Source organism: Macaca nemestrina, chromosome X (genome assembly GCF_043159975.1).
Source record: "Macaca nemestrina isolate mMacNem1 chromosome X, mMacNem.hap1, whole genome shotgun sequence".
NCBI classification, from domain to species: domain Eukaryota; kingdom Metazoa; phylum Chordata; class Mammalia; order Primates; family Cercopithecidae; genus Macaca; species Macaca nemestrina.
The window spans coordinates 5,595,341-5,602,179 of NC_092145.1; positions in this window are offsets into that span (position 1 = coordinate 5,595,341).

The following is a 6,839-nucleotide window of genomic DNA, read 5'->3' on the forward strand; positions in this document are numbered from 1 at the left end:
TTATAAAATAGATTTGAAAGTATTTTATCTCCTGTTTTCTGGAAGAGGCTGTGTAAAATTAGTCTTAATTCTTTTTTAAACTTTTTCTTTTTTTTGAGACAGAGTCTCACTCTGTCACCCAGGCTGGAATGCAGTGGTGTGATCTCAGCTCACTGCAACCTCCACCTCCTAGATTCAAATGATTCTCCTGCCTCAGCCTCCCAAGTGGCTGAGATTACAGCATGCACCACCACGCCCGGCCAATTTTTTTTTTTTTTTTTTTAGTAGAGATGGGGTTTTGCCATGTTGGCCAGGCTGGTCTCGAATTCCTGACCTCAAGTGATCCACCCTCATCAAACTCCCAAAGCGCTGGGATTACAGGCATGAGCCATCATAACTGGCCTTCTTTAAACTTTTGATAGATGTTCTAACCAAACCATCTGAGCCTGGAGATTTCTTTTTCACAGTTATACTTTTAAACTGCAATTGGATTTTTAATGGTCATATGGCTATTTAAATTATTGTTTTCATATTGAGTAAGTTTTGGTAGCTTGTACTTTTCGAAGACTTGGTGCATTTTATCTAAGTTGTCAAATTTATGTGTGTAGAGTTGTTCATAGTATTCCCTTGTTATTCTTTTGGTGACTGCAGGGTCTGTAGTGATAGCCCCTGTTTCACCCCTGAACTGGTAAATGTCTTCTCTTTTTATTGTCAATATCATGAGACGTTTGTCAACTTTATGGATCTTTTCAGAAAACCAGATTTTGTTTCACTGTTTTTTGTCTTGTTTTCTGTTTTCAGTTTCATTGACTTCTGTTATTATTTCTTCCTTCTGCTTGTGTTGGAATACTTGTTCTTCTTTTTTAGGTTCTTAAAGGAGGAGCCTAAATTAATGATTTGAGACTTTTTATTTTCTGCAATGTATGTGTTAGTGTTATAAATTTCATTCTAGCACTGCTTTAGCTGTGTCTAAAAAATTTCAATATGTTGTAGTTTTTTTTTATGTTTATCCCATTGTGGTCACATGATACATTCTGTATGATTTTAATTAAATATGTTGAGGTTTGTTCTATGTTCCAGGATATGGTCTATCTTGGTGAAGGTCCTGCAGGCACTTGAAGAGAATGCCTTTTCTGCTTGTTGGGTGAAGTGTTCTACAAATGTCAATTAAATCCTGTTGATAGTATTGTTAAGTTCTTCTACATCCTTGCTTTTTGTCTTGTTGTTCTATCAAGGGTTGAGAGAGTGGTGTTAAAGTCTTCAAATGTAAGTGTGGATTTGTCTATTTCTCCTTTTAGTTCTATCCTTTTTGCTTCACATGCATTGCAGTGTTGTTGTTTGGTTTGTACACATTTATGATTGTAGTGTCTTTTTGGTAGATTAACTTTTTTTTTTTTTTTTTTTTAAGATGGAGACTTGCTCTGTCACCCAGGCTAGAGTACAGTAGTGCAGTCTCAGCTCACTACAACCTTCGCCTCCCAGGTTCAAGCGATTCTCCTGCTGCAGCCTCCCGAGTAGCTGGGATTACAGGCACACACCACCATACCTGGCTAATTTTTTTGTATTTTTAGTAGAGACGGGGTTTCACTATGTTGGCCAGGCTGGTCTCAAACTCCTGACCTCAGGTGATCCGCCCGCCTCAGCCTCCCAGAGTGCTGGGATTGCAAGCGTGAGCCACCACGCCTGGCCTAGATTGACTCTTTTATTATTATATAATGTTCATCTCTGTGTGTAGTAATTTTCTTTGTCCTTAAGTCTACTTTATCTGATATTAACATAGACACTCCTGCTCTTCTTTGATAAATGCTTGCAGGATATTTTTCTAATCCGTTTATTTTCAACCTGCTCATATTGTTATATTAAAATGAGTTTCCTGTAGACAACAATAGTTGGGTCATGCTTTCAAACCACGTTGCCTGTGATTTTAAAATTCCATTCTGAAATATCTATACTGTTTTTGAGAATATCCATTTGAATAGTTTTTTAGTAGTTGTTCTAGGTGTTACATTATGCATACATAACTTTATCACAGTCTACTGGTGTCACACGTAATTAGTTTAAATAAAATGTAAAAATCTTACCTTCATTTATGTCCTTTTGTCCCACCCCTACTTTATAGTATAATTGTAAAAAGTATTTTCTCTACATACATTTAGAATTCATCAGATTCTGTCATAATTTTTGCTTTGATCATCTAACATTATTAGAAAACTTAGGAGAAAAATGGTCTACTATTTTTATATGTGTTATTACTCTTTCTGCTGTTCTTTATTCCTGATGCTCTAAGGTTTTTAATTTTGTCATTTACTTTTTATTTAGATAACTTCCTTTAGCCATTTTTTAAGAGTAGATGTGCTGGTGACATATTTTTAGTTTTCTTTTTTCATCTGATAATTTGTTCATTTCACATTTATTCCTGAAGGATATTTTTCTCTAAGTATGGGATTCTAGGCTGACAGTTCTTTTCTTTCAGCACTAGAGAAATATTACACCATTACCTTCTGGCCTCCATGATTTCTGAAGAGAAATACAATGTCATTCAAATTAGTTTATGTTGCTATGGACTGAATATTTGTGTCACCTAAATACATATGTTGAAGCTTAATCCCCAATGTGGTGGTATTTGGAGGTAAGGGCTTTGGGAGGTATTTAGGTCATGAGGGACCATCCTGAATGAGATTAGTAACCCTTATAAGAAGAGATGTCAGAGCACTTGCTGTCTCTCTCCTCCATGTGAAGATACAGCAAGGTGATGGTCATTTACAAACCAAGAAGAGGACCCTCATGAGAACCCCACTATGCTGGCATCCCATCCTCAGACTTCTAGCTTTAATAACTGTAAGAAATAAATTTCTGTTGCTTAAGCCACCTAGTTTAGGATATTCTCTCATAGCAGCCTGAACTGACTGAGACATACTTGTATAGATAATGAGTCATTTCTTTTTAGTTGTTTTTAATACTTTTTTCTTTGTTTTTACTTTCGTGAAATTCGATTATGATGTGTCTCAGAATGGATTTTACTCAGTTCATCCTGCTTGGGTTTTGCCTAACTCTTTGAATCTGTAGGTGTATGTCTTACACCAAACCTGGGAGTTTTTCATCCATATTTTTTTTCCAATAATTTTCTCTCTCTCCTCTCCTCTCCTTTCCTCAGATTTTGATGATATAAAATATCCTGAAGTTCACTGGTTCTTTCCACTGTCTTCTCCATCTTCTGTTGAGCCTATATACTGATATTTTTATTTCAGTTGTTGTATTTTGCAATTCTAAGGATTTAATTTGGTTATTTGTTGTTCTTTTATTTCTTTATTGGCACTTTCTATTTTTTTCATTTGTTTCAAGAGCATTCATAATTGCTCACTGAAGCATTTTTTACAATAGCTGCTATAAAATCCTTGTCAGATAATTCTAACATCTCTGTCATCTAGGTGTTGACAATCATTGTCTTTTCTCATTCAAGTTGTGATTTTCCTGGTTCTAAGCATGACAAGTGATTTTTGAACATATCCTGGACATTTGGGGTATCATGTTGAGATTTTGTATCCTATTTAATCTGCATTTTTGCAGGCAGTCACTCTGTTAAGGTATAGTATGCAGGTTCAGGTAGTGGTAGATGTTCTGCTCCCCACTAATACCCTGCTATTACCGCCCCTGCAAAGGTAGATTGCTGAATTGCACCACCTTGCATTGGCTTGTTGCCAACAGGTGGGGGTGGCTAGGCTCTGCTGACACTATTTTATCAGGATCAGTGGAGTGGCAACTAGCACAACCTCTCACTATCTTGTTCCACCTTCTTGCTATTATGATGGGGACAAAAATTCAGTTCCTCACCTGATCTTGCTGACATTGTAGGGTGGAGAGAAGGAAGTTTTTCCTTTGTTGTTTAGAGAAGGGTGGGTCATATAAAAAAAAGTTTCTGTTTTGCTAGGTCACTTTTTTCCTAATCCTTTGGATAGAGAAAGAAATTTTTTTTTGTATTGTGTTTGTTTTCTTGCTTGCCTTATAAAAATCTGTGCCTGTTGACTCTTCCATTTTGAAAGTATCTGTAGTGTCATGTATGGGATATATGAAAGGAAATAAGAAAACTCTCTGCCATGTCATTCCTCAAGTATCAAGGTCTCTAGACAGTCTTCCTTCTTCTCTCTACCTTTTGGAGACTTCCTGTGTTTGTTTGTTGTGTTATATCCAGGCTTACTAGTTGTCACAGAGTGGACCTGGAAGGAATGGGGCTATTCTACCTATCATGGCTAGACCTGCAAGTCCCTATATTTTATTAAAGTCATAGAAACAATAATAAGAATAATCAACCCATATTGAATGCTTGCCATAGGCCAAGTACTCTGTCTTCGAAAAGCTTTCTGTATATCATTTTTTCATCCATATAACAATTCTGTGAAGCAGGTACTGATATTCCCATTTGAAATATGAGAAAACAGAGTCTCAGAATGGAAATGACTTCCCTAAGGTCACACAACTAGTAGGAGACTCACAGCTATCTGACCTCTGAGCCCTGTAATTACACGCAATGATGAAGGATTCTTTGATCTAAGAATAAGCAAACTGCAATGGGAATAGAGAGGAAAGTGAGATGAACAATTCCTAGGAAATGAGGAACAGTCAGCAAAGGGAATGGGCACAAGTATTTCTTGAGCATCTATGCTAGACCAAACCCTGTGCTAATCAGTTTATATGTCATGCCATCAGGGAAGGCTTCCCAGAGGAGAGGTATTGCATTGGGCCTTAAAACGTAAGTGGAAATCCCATAAGCAGAGAAAGAAGTGAAAGAAATTATAGTTAGATGAAATAGTATGAGCCAAGATCAGAAAGTCTGGAAAGAACACAGGACATTCAGGGAATGGTGACCACCCTGGGAAGGCTTGAAACATGGAGAGATGTGGTTGGAGAGGAAGGCAGGACCAAATCATGGAGGGTCCTGCTTGCCAGGCACAGGAGCTTGCACTGAGTGCATCTGGATAATGGAAAGCAAGGACAATGCACGTTGATCAGATCGAAGGTCAAGATGGTTTGTGGGCAGCTACATGCCTCTCCTCTTGCCTATAACTTCTGGGAAGTGCAATTTTGTTTAAGCTGAAGAATTTGGTGATTAAATACATAACATTAAAGCTATGACTCTATCTGATAATTTCAGATTAACAAAAAAGAAAGCCCAATCCTTGGGGAAGGTGCAATTCCTGGAGAGAGGAGTGGGGAAAAGTGCTGCAAAGTCAACTATGGGGAAGGCTGGACCTCCGGGTTACTCAACTCAGAGCCCCACCCAAGAATGACTCCAGCTCAGCACCAGCTCAATCCATCACACACTGTCATACCAAGGGAAAGCGAGAAGGGAATTTCAAAGAACTCAAAGCCCCTGCCCACGCCAAAAACTCATCAATCCAGAAAGTGAGTGAGCTGCTCTCACCTCTGCCTAGAATCTTCCGCCCCTCTGGCCATGGGACATATCTTCTCTTGCAGCCCAACTTAGTGAGTGCAGCAGGGGCTCAAAGCAGATTCCTTGAGTGATTTATTGGCTGTTACCTCTCAAACTGGCAGCATGCATTCCCGTATGCAGCATATTTCTACATAATTTAAATCCTTCCCACAAGTCTGTCAGGCAGGGTTTCCAGCCCCACTCTACACATTAGGAAGTCAAAGCTGCTCAGTAGGAAGGGGCTAGACTGGATGCAGCTGAGCCTCTGACTCCTGGATTATGTGCCCACACAACAGAATTTCCAGTCTATTTCCTACTGGCTCTCCATTGGGCCCCTCACCTCACCTGCCCATGATGTCCCAGCCTCTTCTTTTGTTCCCTCTAAACGTCCTTTTAAGAGCCCCTTTGGACTAATCAGAAGAGGTAATTGGTTTCCATTGGTGCCTCACCTGACCAATTTATAGCCTCTGGATCTCTCATTCTCTGGGTGTCCTCATCTTCACTGCCACCGGAGTTGTCTGGTGCCATGTTCACTGGTCTCTTGGATGATTCCTGCATTTGGTCCATGATAGGATCTCATCTAAAGTGCCTTATTATTGTTCAGCATTAGGGTATTCCTTAATGCTGAGTCTTCAGAAGCCAGCCCAGTCTGCAAACAGACCCTGGCAGCCATCCTGCAGTCACAAGTATCTAGCTGTGGTATAATGGAACAAATCTGGGTTTTGGTATCAGACGGACCCGGGTTTGAATTAAAGCCTGGTACCTTACTTGCTCTGGGTCCTTAGTCAATCACTGTACCCTTATCCCTCTGAGTATGACTCTCAAATAGAACCACAAATTGCAAGGCATCATGGAACTAGGTCCCTACTGCTCTGAACCCCACACTTCTTTGGAGCCACTCAGTAGAGAGAGCAGCTGTTGGAAGAAGCAACTATGGCCAAGGATGTTTTGTTCTACCCGCACATTCAGAAATCACTTGTGAGGAAGGACATGTGCCTAGCTGGTGGAACACTCCAGCCTGTGCTTTGGGCACTATGAAGTGAGTTTGATCAAAGGCTTAGGTAGCACCATGCATTGTGCCCATCCATTCCTGGTTTCAAGTACCATGAATGGTGCAATGTCCAGATCACCCTCAGATATCCAGGGTAAAGGCACTGAGATCCTGTGCCACTCCTGCAGGCCTGGGTAAGAGTAGGCAGGGGCAAGTAGGTAGGGAGGAGCTGTTGCCAGGGACACCTTTCTGGGAAGGAGAGCAAACCGAAAACAGTGGTGGGGTTTGGAAGGGCTGCAGCACCTCAGAAATGAGGCCTACTTGGGCTCCAGACATGGAAGGCAAGGTGAGTCCTGTCGCAGGCCCTCACCATCCCCCCATGTAGAATCTCACCAGACCCCTCCTTATGAAGGCAGCCATCTTCTCCCAGAGTCAAACAGG